We start from the raw sequence: 19,101 nt of genomic DNA on the forward strand, positions 1-19,101 counted from the left end.
GGGACAGGTTGACCAGGCAGAGATATTTCTTTGGGATTTTAAAGCAGTTTGACTCCCATGGCCTTATGACCTTCCATTCACACTGGCATGGCCTTTGTGCTGGGCTGTGTGTAACTTCTCAGGAGTGTTTTACAGGTACAAGTGTTGTATAAAAAGTCCTGGATGGTAAGTTATGATGATATATGAGCACTTCTAGTTCTGCTTCTGGCTGGCTCTGTGATCTGAGCACAAATCAGACAGGTTGGTGTAACAGAAAGAGTCCAGGCATGTGAATCAAAGGTTTATTTCCACTTAACAGATTTTTTTTTGAAAGCCTCATGTGATCCAGGCCCTGTGCAAGTCACTAGAAATAGAAGAGTGAATAAGATTCAATTAGAATCCCAACAAAATTATTTGGGAAGCTAAATTAAATTATCCAGGCTTCCCTGGTGGCTCAGTGTTAAAGAATCTGCCTGCCAATAGAGGAGATGCAAGAGATGCAGGCTCCATCCCTGGGTCAGGAAGATCCCCTGGAGAAGGAAATGGCAACCCACTCCCATATTCTTACCTGGGAAATCCCATGGACAGAGGAGCCTGGTGGGCTACAGTCCATGGGGTGGCAAGAGTTGGACATGACATGACTTAGCAACTAAACAATAACAACAAATTATTACAGAATACATAAAGATCTGTACAAGTTTATAGAAATACTTCGCAATTTTGTTTGTTTTAAATTTTGTTGAAATACAGTTAATAGTTTTAGGTGTACAGCAAAACGATTTGGCTATACATAATAAATATATATTCTTTTTTAGATTCTTTTTCATGAGTTTTTAAATTCATATAAATAAGTGTCTGAGAATGGCCAAGAAAATTCAGAAGAATGAGGAGGGACTCATCTCACTAGATATATAAATACAAAATCAACATATTCAAAGTGGTGTGGTATTGCCAAGCTTTCACACAAACTTCCAGCCAACAAACCTGAGGATGTGAGAGTCAGGATGAAAAGAAGGGAAATGACTGAAAGTCTATATTGGGAACACATGGACTTCCCCAGACTCCTCACCAATGTGACCAGCCAAGCATCTGCCTTCCCTACTACTGAATGAAGCTAGAAGTCTTTCTCTGAAAAAAATTAAACCAAAGAGATTACAAATTCAGGGAGATGGATTCATCAAAGGACAAGAGCTAGGCAAATGGTGAAAATAAGAGAATTCCATGAAAGTCTACTCTTTACATATGAAGGACCATCCAGCCATTCCTGCTCTATTTCAAAAGTGCAAGCAGCCAAGTACAACCTCACACACATCAACAGAATTCTGAGGCAGGAGACTGGATGGTACTTCTCTGGTAGGGAGGAAAAAAAAGAGACTTCCACATACTGACAATAAAAGAATGCTGTAGAAAAGGTCACTGGCAACCCGATCCTCCTCCCCCTCATCACAAACAACTCCAATTAAGCAGGGAGAGAGAGCTAAGGATCATCAGACCCCTAAGGAAATCCTTTCAGCAGAAGATACAACATAAAGGAAAAGAATTTGGAAGGAAAATAGACAAGGCAATAATATTCTCAGAAAGAAAAGATTATTTTTCATCCATAAAGCAGAAGCAAGATGTTATTAAAAAGGTATTAGTGCTATTAATGCACAACTTGAAAGCAAGAAAGAGCTCTTAAAATTAAAACTGATCATCAAAATAAAATTATTCAAAAGGATTACAATTATAAAGTAAAGAAGTCTCCCATAAATTATAACTAAATGGCAATAAAGTTGAAAATAGAAGTAAAAAGGATATGAATACTTGTAAATCCAAAGAATAAGAATCCAAATAAGAATGTCATAGAATAGAAGGGAAAAATTCATGGGAAAGAAATTATGAATGGAAAAATTAAATAAAATTTCCTAGAAGTAGAGAAAATGAGGATTCTCCAAGTGACTAGCATAGTGAATAGAAAAAAATTCACATCTAAGAACATCACTGTGAAATTTCATACATTAACAATAAAGAGATAATCCATAAAAAGTCCATGGGTTGAGGTGGGGTTGGAGGGAGCAGGTGCATATAAAACAATGGGAATCAGAATGGGTTGAATTTCTCAAAAGAAATCCTAGAGGTCAAATGATAGTGGATCAACATCTTAAAAGTTATGAAGGGAATACAAAAATCCATTGCATTACCATACACTATCAATAAACAATCTAAAAAAGAAATGAAAACAATTCCATTTACAATAACATTAAAAATAATAAAATACTTAGGAATAAGCTTAACCAAGAAGGCAAAATGCTTGTACACTAAAAGCTACAAAATATTACTAAAAAAATTAAAGAAGACACAGAATTGGGCAGATATGCCTGTTTGTGGATTAGAAGACAATATTGGTTAGATGTCAATACTACTCAGAGCCATCTACAGATTTAGGACAATCTATTAAAATCCCAACAAAGTTTCTGCAGAAATGGAAAAATTCATCTTACAGTCATGTAGAATCTTAGGGGAACTTGAAAAGCCAAAACAATCTTGTAAAAGAATAACAAAGTTGGAGGAGGTCTCACACATCCTGATTTCAACATATACTACAAAGCTATGATAATCAAAACAGTGCGGCAATAACATAAAGACAGACAAATAGACCAGTGGAATAGAACAGAGAGCCCAGAAATAAACCCTAGCATATGGGAAAATGATTTTCAACAAAGATGCCAAGACCATTCAACCGTTTTCAGCAAATGTTGCTGGGAACATAGCCACATCCAAGAGAATAAAGTTGGACCCTTACATTACACCATATAGCAAAATTAACTCAAATAGATGAAAGACCTACATGAGAGAACTAAAAATATAAAACTCTTAGAAGAAAACACAGAAGGGAAACTTCATGACACTGGATTTGGCAATGATTTCTTGGCTATGACATCAGAAACACAGGCAACAAAAGAAAAAATTGAGAAATTGGACTTTATCAAAATTAAATTTTTGTGAATCAAAGAACACTATCAACAGACTGAAAAGAAAACCTATGGAACAAGAGGAAATATTTGCAAGTCATACATCTGATAAAGGATTGATATTCAGAATATATGAAGAATTTCTACAAGTCAACAACAAAGAAACCAACACTCCAATTAAAAAATTGGCAAAGGACTTGAAGAGACACTTCTCCAAAGAAGATATACAAATGGCCAATAAGCATTTGAAAAGATGCTCAATATCATTAGAGAAATGCAAATCAAAACCACAATGAGAAACCACTTCACACTCATTAGGATGGCCTGTATAAAATAAATTTTTAAAAAGCAGAAAATAAAAAAGTGTTGGCAAGGACATAGAGAAATTGGAACCTTTGTCATTGCTGATGGGAATGTAAAATGGTGCAGCTGCTATAAGAAAAAAAAAAAGGTGGCAATTTGGCAATTCCTCAAAAAATTAAATAGAATTACAATGTGATATAGTAATTCCACTTCTAGGGATACACACAAAAGAAGTGAAGGCAGGGACCCAAAGAGATATTTGTGCACCCATGTTCACAGCAGCATTATTCACTACAGCTAAAAGGTGGAAATGACCCAACTGTCTATCAATAGATGAACAGATAAACAAAATGTGGTATAGCCATATATAAAATCCTATCTATAAATTCTGCAATAAAAAGGAATGAAATACTGTTACCTGCAACAAAATGGATGAATCTCAAAAAAAAAATGTTACAGAAGCCAACAAAAAAGAATAAATATTATATGATCCTATTTGTAAAGAGGGTAAATAAATATTATATGATCCCATAGTTCTAAAGAGGGTAAATCTCTGGAAACAGAAAGTAGTTGAGTGGTTGCCTGGGACTAAGGCCGGGCGTGGAGATGGGCTTTAAATGGGTGCCGAGAGACTCTGGGGTGTGTCACACAATGTGATGCTGGGGTGATAGAAATGTTTTAGAACTGGATTGTAGTGAAAGTTGCACAATAAATTTACTAAACTCACCAAACTGTACACTTAACAATCAGTGAATTTTATGGTAGGTAAATTATACCTCAATAAATCTATTTTATATATTTATAAAAAAGAAAAACTGGTGTCATTACTCCTCCCCACACTTACTGTATTACCCAAAGAGCTTTGTTCTGAAATCCTGAAAGTGAACAGGTGACACCAGCAAAATGAAAATGATGAAACTGTCCGCCTAAGTACTTTCTGACACCGAGAGAAAGACTTGCAGTCTTCACGAGCTGCTTGGTCACGGTCAAAGGAGACAGAGAGCCTGGGTGGGACCAGAGTTCCTCTTCCTGCAAGGGAAAATCACAGGCAACAATGCCCTGTGAAACTGACAGGCAGTGTGTCCCAACGTCCCATTGGAGCATCAGAACCCTGGAAATAGGGTCTGTGTTTCTCCCCAGTCTCCCAATATGGAGAAGAAAGGAGGGAAGAGTTGTTACCATCAGGTGTTTGGAGAAAAGGAGCAGGGCTGGATCTCTGAGTGTGTGTGTGTGTGTGTGTGTGTGTGTGTGTACACCCACGCACTGGTACACAGTTAAACCCCTACACAGAAACAGACTCATTTGTATGTACAACATAAAATACAAAGTTTCATCATCAGAATCATATCACAATTATATTACACACTTTTGATTATAAGGAAATGATAAGAAGGCAGTACACTCAAATGCTACTCGTGGTTGGTTGCCCATTTTTAAGTAGGAAATGAAAAAGCTTTTAAAAAAAAAATCTTCTTTTTTTACACAGGCTGGTCCTCATACAAATTGGCAGGCAGAATTTGCAAAGAGAGAGTCTCTATCTGGAAAGGTAAATGTTTAATTCAAGCTTTTGTGTAGTGAAATTACTTCTAAACAAGATTTTAAAGGATAAAAGCAGTCTAGGGAGTTCTGTGGGGGTTTTTGGCCACACCTTGCATAGCGTGTGGGGGCTTAGTCCCCTGGCCAGGGATTGAACTCTTGGCCCCTGTAATGTAAGCTTGGAGTCCTAACCACTGGACTACTAGGGAATTCCCAGATAAAATCAGTCTATAATGTTAATTTCAAAATGCACACTGCTCTTGAAAGAACGGACTAAAAAACAAGAAAACAAAAACAGTTGCATTGGGTTCAAACAAAAACCTTTGCTAGCTTCATTAGGTTGGGAGACAATGTCCTTTATCATCACCAGAGCCAGCCACGTGGTCATTACTGTCATTGTCATGGTCTCTAGTGTGTAAGAAGGTGAGGAAGACTACGAAGGCAGAAGGTAACTCTGGACAGAGGGCAAAAAACCTAAATAACACAGATCTCCAGAGATCATTCTTTTGCTTGAATTTCCAGAGTGGCTGGTTCTGTAATCAGATTAGCCAAATATTTATAGAATTTCTACTTTCCCATTCTGCTTTACAGACATAACAAACAATATGATTCATTTGTGTGGAGAAGTTCATTGAGGTCAAAGGTAGCAACTGCATTTGACTCTGCCACTTACAAGCTGTCCACTTACATGTGTGCCAGCTTAAGCATGTTTAAGGATCCTTACTACCCTCAGGACTGTCTTGAGAATTGAGTGATGCAATGGCTGGTAAAGCAGTAGCCATCAAGAGCCCACCCAATCAGTGGTGGGTCTTTTTCCATCCCATTCACAACCCTGCCCAAGCATACATACACACACACAAAGCAAGTTTACTCTGAGAAGTCTTGTTGACATTTCCCATGGAAAAATATAAAAGAAAACCATTTTCAAGAAGAAAAACTCAAATAGCACACAAGATGAAGATTGTGAAGGAAATTCCTGCTCCCACGGAAGAAGGACTTCTGCCTGGAAACAGCGAAGAGACACCTATCCCCTGCCTTCTCCTGTACCTGACAGGATAAGAGGATGCCAGAGCGCCCAAACCTGGCTGGGAATGTTCCGGGTGAAAGGCAGAGCTGGGTGGACCGGCTGACCTTACAAGGTCAAGGCTGCGTGTTCAAGCCCTGTAAGGAGATTGACCCCGGCAGCCATCTTCTTTTTGACCCGGACCTTGACCTTACAAGGTCAAGGCTGCGTGTTCAAGCCCCGTAAGGAGATTGACCCCGGCAGCCATCTTCTTTTTGACCCTGACCTCCTCACACGCTCTCATCACCCTCACCACAACTCAGGAACGTGGAACAAGGCTCCAGACAACTCACTGTCGAGTTCGACTGGCAGCTTCCTCTCAGAGCTCAGTAACAGAACTTCCTCACTCCAGATGTTGTGTTCCCACCACTGTGGTCAGCCCAGCACGACTTGGAAGAAGAGGAGCCACCCCCTCCCACAAGGCGGCTACGTGGGAGGATCTTCCTGCTCTTGAACGTTGTGAACTGCCCAGTCCTCCACCACAAATCTGACTAATCCCAGGATACATTTCATCCCACACTGGGCTCCTTTATTTTATAACCCGCGTGGATTTCAAATCTGTTATTTCCTAAAGCATTCGTTTCAACACATAAGGTCTGTAGGACCCATTTGTTAGGCTGACCAACTCATCCTAGTTGGCCCGGGACCCCTGTGGCTTGGACACTGACACCCGTGTATCCCACAAAACCTCTCAATTTGGGGCAAACCAGGACAGTTGGTCAGTGTTTAATGATAAGGTTCATCATCCTCTGCTGACATTTACGTGGTTAGACCAGCAAGATGAAAAGCACGGAAAAGAATGCTTAAGTAGCAATGGTAATTCTGGAAAGTTCTAGTAGGGTCCAAAGCCACACTCGGCAAGATGGACACAGGCATTGAATGTGGCCAAACCAGGTCCCCGTGGCTTTCATGGCAACCTCAGTGTGGAAAGGGGAGGCTGCAAGTCAGCCCCCCCCTCTTTTCTGAGCTCCTTGGAATAGTCTCTCCCATAAATGTTTCAAACGATTTGCCAAAGGGGAAAAGGGATTCAGGCAGTGGTTCTCAAATCACAGTGCACTTAAGAATAACCTGAAGGGACTACACTGGTGGTCCAGTGGTTAAGACTCCATGCTTCCACTGCAGGGGACATGGGTTTGATCCCTGGTTGGGGAACTGCCACATAATGGGGCCAAAAATTTAAAAAATAATAATAATAACCTGAAGAACACATTAAAAATATGCCTTTCTGGCTAGTAAAAAGAATGAAAAAAAAATCCAAACATGAAAGAATGAAAGCTCAGACTGTTTTAATATGAAAATGAGAAAGGAAAATGATCCGTGTTACATACCAAGTTCAAAAATCACATACAATATGAAAGAATGGTAGAAGACAAAGGTATTCAAGTTAGTAAGCCTGAAAAAACGAGAAATAGGATACTGATTGCTTGACGTTGGACAATTTGAGGGATGCCATTTTAGGGTGGATTACCTCACATTCTGTGACAATTTCAGTTCTTTTCAGTCCTGCTATGAAACAAGAAACACAGATTCTGGTTCCAGCTGGATTATGCTGCTTCAGAGAATTGTAAAGCAGCAAGAAAAGACTTTCTTCTATATTCTGTAATCTGCTGGGAGTCTTTGCTACCCTCTTCTAATGAAAGTAAAAGTTACTTAATAACAATCGAAAAAAAACACGCCTTTATCAGTCCTATTCCCTAGCCCCAGCCTAGAAAGTTTAGCTTGGGGGTGTCCAAAAAGCAGTCTTTTTAACAAGAACCCCAAGGGATTCTGATGCACAAAGAAGGTGGAGCACACTTTTCAAGGGTCTGGAGCAGGGGGAAGGTGTGAGAATTACTTCCCCTCTCATAATAAGTAAGGCCAAACCATGCAACAAGGATCTCCTGGCATCAGGACTGCTATTATCCAAAAAGCAATTTCTTATAAATCTTGAGGTTGTCAGAGTATCTAAAGCAAAGCACATCTGAGTCAACCCAGATAACTATGGTCTACGTACACACACATGCTGTGTCGTGGATGGCCCCATATAGCTCTAATGTATATATAGTTAACAGCATAAATAAGATCACAGCTGTTAAAGCGACATGAAGAAACAGGCACTCAATAAGCCTTTATTCAGAGGGATATCTTGGAGAAGGAAAAGGCAACACACTCCAGTATTCTTGCCTAGAGAATGCTGTGGCCAGAGGAGCCTGGAGGGCTGCTGTCCATAGGGTTGCATAGAGTCGGACACAACTGAAGCGACTTAGCAGCAGCGGCAGCATAGGGATGTTTAATGCTATTGTCGTTCAGTCGCCAAGTCATGTTCAACTCTTTGAGACCCCATGAACTGCAGCAAGCCAGGCTTCCCTCTCCCTCACCATCTCCCGGAGTTTGCCCAAGTTCATGTCCATTTTGGTGATGCCATCCAACCATCTCATCCTCTTTTGCCCTCTTCTACTTCTGTATTAACATGTATTAACACATCAGGAATCCAGTTCTGAACACATTAAATATGAGATGGCCATGACAGTGAAAGTGAAAGTTGCTCAGTCGTGTCCGACTCTTTTTGACCCCATAGACTATATAGTCCATGGAATTCTCCAGGCCAGAATACTGGAGTGGGTAGCCAGTTCCCTTCTCCAGGGTATCTTCCCAACCCAAGGATTGAACCCAGGTCTTCCGCATTGCAGGCGGATTCTTTACCAGCTGAGCCACCAAAGAAGCCTGACATCCAAATAGAGGTGACAGTGGGCAACTGAATACAAGAGCCACCACTCGGATTTGGCCAGATGTCAGATTGGGGGTAGAGATACAGACATAGGGAATGAGCCACCTAAAGCCTCCAGGTCTTCAGTAAAACACAAGCTACAGAGGCTAAGGCTCAAATGCCAAGTCAAGGTCAGAAACCCCATGGCCCCACAAGCAGGAGCCAGGCTCCCTAGCTGAGACTAGGAACTGGTAGAACCTGGGCTATCTATCCACCAACAGACTGTCCATTCTTCAGCTCAGGCTACAGCTCAAAGGCCAGGTGTGGAAGTCCTTCGCCTCTTGAAGTTGAAAATGCTAATTCATTACAGTACACAAACACATAGGAGGAAAGCGTGGGCACTCCACAACCCAAGACATCAACAGGAAAAAAATTCCCGCAGACAACATCCCCAAGGGAAGATACACTGAGGCCAAAATCACAGGCTATATGAGGAAGGCCAAAAATATGGCAGGCAACTGACATTACCCCCATCCCTCCAACCCTCATCCAAGGAGAAGGAATAAATCATACCTGCAGAGCTAGAGATAATAAGACAGTCTGAAAGCGACTTTGAAATTGGTTCAATGGGAAACAGAAAATCATTTCAGGGTTTTAAGAAAAAGCGGGGCTTGCTGAAAGGGGTATTTTAGAATGATTAGGGTGGCGATGGCAAACAGAATTAAAGGGAGAGGGGTGAGATTGGAGGCAATAAGAGTAGACCTCACACTATCTACCTACAGGTAATGTCCTCTCTTTCTTCTGAACATTCCTAAAATTTAACTGCACATTTTTAATCATTTCATTATAATTTCATGAATTTATTTTTATTTATTCATGGCTGTGCTGGGTCTTCATTGCTGCACAGGCCTTTCTCTAGCTGCAGCTAGCAGGGGCTACTCTCCAGTTGCCGCGTGCAGGCTTCTCATTGCAGTGGCTTCTCTTGTGGAGAACGGGCTTTAGTGCATGTAGCTCAGTAGTTGCACTTCCGAGGCTCTAGAGCACAGGCTTAATAGTTGTAGCACATAGGCTTAGCTGCTCCATGGCATGTGAGATCTTCCCAGACCAAGGATTGAACCTGTGTCCCTACATTGGCAGGTGGATTCTTTATCACCAGGCCACCAGGAAAAGCTCATCTGCACTTCTTTTAGGACTTTATGACCTCACCACTTTATTCCATGTTTTATAGCTACTTTCCCATATATAAGCAATAGAAAGGAATTTGCCGAACTCAAGGCTCACTCTTACATATATACATATATATGTCTTTCTGTATTCCCCACAGCACCTAAGATAGTGTGCTGGCCACATGGGAGAAGTTTCATTAAAATGTTGTCATGAATAAACGATCCAACACACGAACAAGCACCACGTTAGAAAATGATTGATCAGTGCTCGCTTCGGCAGCACATATACTAAAATTGGAACGATACAGAGAAGATTAGCATGGCCCCTGCACAAGGATGACACGCAAATTCATGAAGCGTTCCATATTTTTATCCAAAAATGGGCCAAGGAACTAAACAGACATTTCTCCAAAGAAGACATACAGATGGTTAACAAACACATGAAAAGATGCTCAACATCACTCATTATCAGAGAAATGCAAATCAAAACCACAATGAGGTACCATTACATGCCAGTCAGGATGGCTGCTATCCAAAAATCTACAAGCAATAAATGCTGGAGAGGGTGTGGAGAAAAGGGAACCCTCTTACACTGTTGGTGGGAATGCAAACTTGTACAGCCGCTATGGAGAACAGTGTGGAGATTTCTTAAAAAACTGGAAACAGAACTGCCATATGACCCAGCAATCCCACTTCTGGGCATACACACTGAGGAAACCAGATCTGAAAGAGACATGTGCACCCCAATGTTCATCGCAGCACTGTTTATAATAGCCAGGACATGGAAGCAACCTAGATGCCCATCAGCAGACGAATGGATAAGGAAGCTGTGGTACATATACACCATGGAATATTACTCTGCCATTAAAAAGAATTCATTTGAATCAGTTCTAATGAGATGGATGAAACTGGAGCCCATTATACAGAGTGACGTAAGCCAGAAAGATAAAGACCAATACCATATACTAACGCATATATATGGAATTTAGAAAGATGGTAATGATAACCCTATATGCAAAACAGAAAAAGAGACACAGATGTACAGAACAGACTTTTGGACTCTGTGGGAGAAGGTGAGGGTGGGATGTTTCGAGAGAACAGCATTGAAACAAGTATACTATCAAGGGTGAAACAGATCACCAGCCCAGGCTGGATGCATGAGAGAAGTGCTCAGGCCTGGTGCACTGGGAAAACCCAGAAGGATCCGGTAGAGAGGGAGGTGGGAGCGGGGATTGGGATGGGGAATACATGTAAATTCATGGCTGATTCATGTCAATTTATGACAGGAAGCACTACAATATTATAAAGTAATTAGACTCCATCTAATTAAAAAAGAAAAGAAAAGAAAATGATTGATCAGAACCTTGCTCCATGGACCCCTGCCATGAACCGAAGCACAAAACCAAACTTGAATTGGCACATCATTAGTTCATCTCCCTAGTACCAGGAATGTTCCCTAAACTGGTTCTCTTCTTCGTCTATGCGGATATCAGCTGTCAATGTATTTAAAAACCAGCTGGATTCAGTGACAGGCTTAAGCCCTGTCACATTGATGAAAATCTTCCGCCACGCGTGGATTTCCCCTGTACGAATGGTGGCATAACCTGTCTTCCTCTTCAACTTGATTGTCAGTTTGTAGACATTTGACTCTGTTATAGCAGGCTTTGCCCTAAATCTGATTCTTCCCATTCCTAATCATAGATCCCTTCTCCTTCCCTCTTTGTAAGGGACCAAGCCTTGGGAAAGGGCGGTGACTTAAGAAATTGCACAGGACCACAAACTTACCAGACCGAATAGCAGGGCAGCGAAGATTGCCTGCCCCCTGAGAGGTCCTAGAGCCTTGCTCATGGCCAAAGCTTTCCTGCATAATAATGGTGACAGTAATGATGAGTGACTGCAATGACGCAGAGCTACCTTATAGTGAACACCTAATATTGCCAGGCATGGGACTTCTCTGGTGGTCCGGTGGCTAAGACTTCATGCTCCCAGTGAAGGGGGCCCAGGTTCAATCCCTGGTCAGAGAACTAGATCCCACTTGCCGAAACTAAGAGCTTGCATGCCACAGCTAAAACATTTCATATGGTGCAACAAAGACGGAGGATCCCATATGCTACACCTAAGACCCAGCACAGCCAATAAATAAATAAATATTTTTTAAAATTATTTCCAGGCATTACGCCGATCATCTTTAATATGCCTGCATGCTAAGTCGCTTCAGTCGTGTCTTTGTGAGTCCATGGATTGTACCCCACCAGGCTCGTCTGTCCATGGAATTCTCCAGGCAAGAACACTGGACTGGTTTGCCATTCCCTTCTCCAGGGGATCTTCCCAACCCAGGGATCAAACCCAAGTCTCCTGCAATGACAGGTGGCATCTTTACCACTAGCACCACCTGGGAAGCCCCTATCTTTAACATAACTTGGCATAAAATTCTCACTGGAATCCAGTTTAAAGGGTACTAGCATGCCCATTTTAGAGATGAGAGAATCAAAGAAGGAAGTTAAATAAGTCATCCTTTGTAAAAATCTAGTAGGTGTCAAAGTCAGGATTCAAACACGGATCAACCTGAAAGTATTCTGTGTTCTTTCCATCCCCCCACACGGCCTCCATATGCCCAGGTTCCAACAAAACACCCAGAGTCTCCCTCAGACACTTTGAAAAACTGTCTCAAGGACTTTAGATGATGTACATGAATTTTGGAGCTAGAATTGCTTCCCAGGAGATTAGAAGCGTGCTCAGACACCAGCCTCCTGAGTTTTTATTCCAGTTTCGTTCATGGCCTCTTGAAGAGACTGACTAAATAAATGTGGTTCCATCAAGCGGCCTCCATCTCACCTGCAGAGAACGAGCTGATTCTGCCCAGCTCCTGATTTCTGTGCCCTCAATTTGAAGCCAACTACCCACCCACGTGGCCAATGCAACTGCAAATAAACAGTTCTAAAGTTTTACTGGGCTTATTTGGGGATACAGAGTAAGACCATAATGGAGAAATAGTATTCATAGCACATTCTGGTACTTATATCACTGAAAGGGTCCATTGCCAGCATGGTCAAAATACACGGCACTGGCTGGCTCTCTAGCTCAAAATAACTGCAGAATTAATTATTTTAAAGGACTTCAAGAAACTTAAAGTGAATGATTTTTTTAATGATTCTACAAACCACATGACCTTCAATGAGCCAACAGAAAAAACAAACTGTGATCCAGTCACACTGTGAACTATTAGAAATTAGTAAAAACATATGAATTATATTACAGCTACTTGCAACAACACAGATGAATCTTAGAAACATAATAACCAGGCATAGGATCAAATGACTCAAAACCAAGAAGAAAAATAAATACATAAATAAATAGATAAACAGAAAAAACAATGGTGCAGATATTAGTTATCTAATGGGAAAATTTAAATAGTTATTATTTATGCATTCCACAAAAAAAAAAAAAATGAAGAGAAAGGATAGAGAATATTACCCAAGAACTGGAATTTGTTCAGGAGTCAAATGGAAACACATTTGAAATGAAAACAGGAAAATTACTGAAATTAAGGACTGAATAGGGACTTCCCTGGCGGTCCAGTGGTTAAAATTTTGCCTTCCATTGCAGGGCGCACAGGTTCAATCCCTGGCTGAGGAGCTAAGATCTCACATGCCTCATGGCCAAAAAATAGAGAGAGAAAATAACAACATAAAACAGAAGCAATATTGTAACAAACTGGGCCAAAAAACAAACAAGAAAGAAAAGAATTGAATAGAGGGAATTCCCTGGTGGTCTAGTGGTTAGGACTCTGCACTTTCAGTGCCGGGACCCTGGTTCAATCCCTGGTCGGGGAACTAAGACCCCACATGTCTTAGGCTTTCCAGGTGGTGCTGCTCCTGCTGCTGCTGCTAAGTCACTTCAGTCGTGTCCGACTCTGTGCGACCCCACAGACGGCAGCCCACCAGGCTCCGCCGTCCCTGGCATTCTCCAGGCAAGAACACTGGAGTGGGTTGCCATTTCCTTCTCCAGTGCATGAGTGAAAAGTGAGCTACTGGGAATGAACTTGCCTGCCAATGCAGGAGACTTAAGAGACGCTTTCAATCCCTGGGTCAGGAAGATCCCCTGGAGGCCATGGCAAAATCCACTCCAGTATTCTTGCCTGGAGAATCCCATGGACAGAGGAGCTTGGCTGGCTACAGTCCATGGGGTCGCACAGAGTCAGACATGACTGAGCGACTTAGCACGAAGAGGGTATTATGCTAATTGAGATATTGGTAAGTCAAACTGAAAAAGACAGGTGCAGTGTGATTTCACTTGAATATTAAAAAAACAAAAATTATTCAACATGAACAAACCAAGCATAAACAAACACATATAAACAGAGAACAGAGTAGCAGTGACCAGAGGGGCAGGGGGAGGGAAGGTGAAATGAGTAAAGTGGATCACCTGAATGGTGACAGATGGAAACTGAATTTTTGGTGGTGAGCACACTGTAGCATGTACAGAATTAGACATCTAACACTGCACATGTGAGACTTCTATAATATTATAAACCAATGCTACCTCAATTTTTAAAATTTAATTTAAAAATGTTTTAATCTGCCATCTTAATCAGCTATATCCCAATAAAAATAAGAAAAATTTTCTAATGTTTTAATCTGAAAAAAAAAGGCAGGGGGAAGATTTTCTACAAACTCCAAGCAAGATAAATACAGAGACTATTCCCAGATAATCACAGAAAAACTACTGAAAACCAAAGACAAAGAGAAAGATCTTAAAAGTATGCAGAGGGAGGGGGAAATCCACATTTTTTTTTTCCAAAAGAGCAACAATAAAGCTGACAGCTAAAAGCAATAGAAAAAAACAGGAACTAGAAGATGGTTAAAGGAAATTTTTTAAGTGGTCAAAGAAAGTAATTGCTAACCTAAAATTCTATGCTAAGTGAAAATAATCTTCAGAAGACATACTACAGATATATTCAAGCAATGAAAAACTGAGAGAATTTATTATTAGTATATGGAACACTAAAAGGATTTTTCAGGCAGAAAGTAAATAATTCCAGATGGAAATGTAATAATGCACAAAGGAATAAACAACACCAAAAATGTAAAATGGAAGGGCAAATCTAAATTAATATTTATTTACCATATAAAACAATAATACTAGTGTTTTGGAGGTTTCAAAATATATAAACAGAATTAAATATATGTTAACAACAGAACAAAAGACAGAAAGGAGGTAACGGAGTTAAAGTGTTGTAAGATTATTTTATTGTCCAGGATGTGACACAAATACTCATTTAAGGTAGGTTATAATAAAATAATGGTACATGTTGCAATCTCTAGGGTAATCATTAGAGAATGATAAAAATAATGTACCATAACAAGCTAATGAAACAGGGAAATTGAATAATTTTTTAATGCATGATTAAACCAAAGGAGGAAAGAAACGAGAACAAATTTAATAAGAGACACATGGAGCAAATAGGAAGTAAACAGTAAGATCAGTTTGAACCTTAGTATCAATATTTACTTTAAATATACATGGACCAAAGTCTCCAGTTAGAAAACAAAGATCGTGAGACTGGATAGAAATAAATAAAATCCAGCCATATGCAACACACAAGTAACACATCTTAAAATGTAGAAATACAGGAAGAAAAGTTGTGTGACAGTTTTAAAACCTAGTCACAAATCCTTTTGCACTCCTCTCATTAAGAAGTGGGGGTTTGACTCCCTGCCTCGTCTGGACAGGCTTGTGACTCCTTCAATCAATAAATAATGGCAGCAATAACACTGCGATTTTTTCAAGGCTAGGTAATAAAAGTCTATGCAAATTTGGCTTTATTCAGTGAAATGCTCATTCTCGAGCGCTGAGCCACTGTATAAGCAGTCTGACTGCCCAGAGGCTTCCAGGATAGCCCAAGTTACATAGAAAGTCCTCACTGAGGCCAGTCTCCAGTTATCCTGTTCTGAGTACCAGCCAGTAAGTGAAAAAGTCATCAGATAACTCCAGCTCACAATCATGCAGGTGTTCCCAGCCACAACTCCAGACATCGTAGAGCAGATATGAGACATCCCTGCTATGCTCTATCCAAACTCCTGACCCACAAAACCTGTGACAAAAGAGACAAAAGAAGTGTTGCTTTGTCCACCAAGTTTTGAGGTGCTTTGTTACAGAGCAATAGATAACTGGAAAAGATTGAAACTAAAAGGAGGGATGGAAAAACATACTCAAAGCAAAGATTAATTGAAGAAAGGTGGTGTATCTAGACAAATATCAGACAAAGTAGAGTTTAAGGCAAGGAGTTTTACTGAATAATATTTCCTAATGAAAAAGGGGTTGATGAAACAGAAAAATACAGCAATTCCAAATTTATATCCACATAATAAGATAGCTTCAAAACATATAAAGCAAAAACTGACAGAATCAAGGGAGAAAAACAATCCACAATTTAGAGATTTTTCATATACTTCTATGAGTGTACTTTAAAGGATCAATGTCATTCAGATACATTCTCTGATGACAGTTAAATTGAGCAAGAGACTCAGAACAGAAACTTAAACAGGAAACCCCCAGATGTCCAGAAATTAAGAAATATAGTTTTCTAAATAACCCATTGATCAAAGTAAAAAAAAAAGTTACATTAAAATATCATGTGTAACAAACAACAAAAATTACATCAATAAAAAGAAAAGGCAAACGCAGAATGGGAGATATTTGCCATACATATGGAGATTAGAAAATATTTTAAACTGAATGGCAGTGAAATACCAAAATTAATAGATGTAACTGAAATACAGATCAAGAAAAATAACCCACTACACTCACCAAAATGACTAAAAAATTCTTGCTTAAATAACAATACCAAGTACTATCAAGGATGTACAGCAACTAGACGTCAAACAGTGCTGGTGGTACAGGACGTAAATTGGTACAACCACTTGGGAAAATTGTTTGGAAGTATCTATTACAATATGTTCATACTTTATGACACAATAATTACACTCCTCTTATACCTAACAGAAGTGAAGTCGCTCAGTCGTGTCCAGCTCTTTGCCACCCTGTGGACTGCAGCCCGCCAAGCTCCTCCATCCACGGGATTCTCCAGTCAGGAATACTAGAGTAGGTTACCATTCCCTTCTCCAGGGGATTTTCCCGACCCAGGGATCAAATCTGGGTCTCCCACATTGCAGACAGATTCTTTACCGTCTGAGCCACAAGGGAAGCCCAGACATAAGGATACATACATAGTAATTCCAAAATTAATTTCCGGTGACATGATTCAGCACAGTGGTTACGTTGTGGTGAAAAAGGGTGAGAAGGAATGTCAGAGAAGCTGGTAGAGTATCAGTAATAGGTCATATCTTGATCTAGGTATAGTTACATAAGTGCATACTTTCTAAAAGTAACCACCTCCACACTGAACTTTTGTGGGGTTTACTGTGATGTATGTTATACTTTGATTTTTTTTTTTTTAGTTTTTTTTTTTAAAGCATTCAGGATTCAAGATAGTGGTCACTTCCGGAGGACAGATCAGGAAATAGGATAGGAAAGCACACAGATGCTTTAAATTTACATACCGGATGCAAACCTATACCCTTTTGTATGTATCAGATATTACATTAAATGTGAACAAAAATCATTTTAGTAAAAAAAGTACTCAAATATTTAGAATGCATGTGCTGCACTCAGGAAGAATTTGTAAACTAAATTCATATAAATGACCTTCAGAGATATTTAAATACAGGAAGACAGTTGCATTAATTGAATAAGTGTCCTCCGAGCATCACGCTGATTGTCCCTTCAAGAATCCACTTTGTATGAGGCTGAGCAATAATAATGACAGGCATTATTGAGTACACACGACACTGTCTGTCGAGCACTGTTGTGAATGCTTTACATGCATTTAATTGTCATATAACCCTATGAGGCCGGTACTGTGATCACCCCAATTTAACAGATGGAGAAACACACACAGGGAGTTCAACTGACTTGCCCGTGGCCTCACAGCAGGCAAGCGTGAGAGCAAGCCTCGGAAGGCAGGTTTTGAATTGCAGTCTGGTTTCAGAGCACACTCACTTAACCTCTGCAGCACTCTGCCTCCTGTGAGAGGCACATCTCCAATTTCTGGGAGTTCTCAACCATACCCAACTCCCAACAAGGCCTGAAATGGAATTTCAGGGTTTTAACACCTGCCTCCTAGAGAAGGGTATAATGATGTATCCTCAGTAACAGTGACAATCAACCATGTTGTCATTACCTTCAATAACACCAGCAATAAAAAATAAATAAAATCCACACTGTACCATATTATGGAGTGGATTTGAAAGTTGCCATGATGGGACAGTTAACATGTGCCTTCATCCCAGACCTTCACTAAGAAAGGAGGAACCTGAATAAATTATCTTTTCTCTCTGAAGTTTTTCCTGTCGTTTCTTGGCTTATGGCACCTACCACCTTAAACTATGCACTCGATTTAATTGTGAGGTGTATCTTACCTCTCCTCTGGGAGGACAGAATTAGTTTCTGATTCTTCCTTGCCTTCCTTGTGGTCCACATTACATAGACATACTAGATGCTCAGCAAATACCTATGTGATGAGGGCATCAGTCAGTTCAGTCACTCAGTCGTGTCCAACTCTCTGCAACCCCATGGACTGTAGCACGCCACGCTTCCCTGTCCATCGCCAGCTCCTGGAGCTTGCTCAGACTCTTGTCCATCGAGTCGGTGATGCCAACAATCTCATCCTCTGTCATCCCTTTGTCCTCCTGCCTTCAATCTTTCCCAGCATCAGGGTCTTTTCCAATGAGTCAGTTCTTTGCATCAGGTAGACAATATAAATAAACATGACGTCAAACACTCCAGTTCTTTAAAAAAGCACGCACATATCCCTTGAACTTGCCCATCAAACTCACTGCTATATTCCTGGGACTTCAAAAAAGACCTGTAAGTTGGTAAATACCACATTTTGGTTGAATGAATGAAAATATAAAGGACAGACAACTCTCCCACACTGTAAAGTATCTATATCCAATTTCTCAACTGTGTAAATGGTCTGGCTGACACTTACAATGGGTCAATATGTCTATCAACTCAAAGGAATAAGGAATTTGCTGATGTACTGCTGGGTCTTGGTGACAGAAGGAAGAGTTTACGGTAGAGTGATGGGCAGCTAGCTTGAGAGAAAACCCTGCCCACTGGCCCAAGCCTGTGGCTGCAGTGGTGGTAGCCTGCTTTTGGGATTTGCAGTGAGCACTTCCTATCATGCAATCTGGGGGAGGATGGGGTTGATTGTAAATGTTTTTAGTATCTTCAAGAATTTTCTTTCCCCCCATCCAGGTTTATTGAGATGTAATGGATGTATGTGTGCATGCGTACATGATAAGTCACTTTAATCGTGTCCTACTCTTTGTGACCCTATGGACTGTAGCCCAC

The 19,101-nt window shown here is 40.4% G+C and overlaps 1 non-coding gene across 1 annotated transcript; it reads left to right on the forward strand.

Annotated features, from left to right (window-relative positions):
- Nucleotides 1-9,948: 9,948 nt before the first annotated feature.
- LOC133050678 (U6 spliceosomal RNA) lies at nt 9,949-10,055 on the forward strand. Its single transcript, XR_009691661.1, has one exon. It is a non-coding gene; the product is annotated as a U6 spliceosomal RNA (small nuclear RNA).
- Nucleotides 10,056-19,101: the final 9,046 nt, after the last annotated feature.

This window comes from Dama dama, chromosome 32, assembly GCF_033118175.1.
Source record: "Dama dama isolate Ldn47 chromosome 32, ASM3311817v1, whole genome shotgun sequence".
NCBI lineage: Eukaryota > Metazoa > Chordata > Mammalia > Artiodactyla > Cervidae > Dama > Dama dama.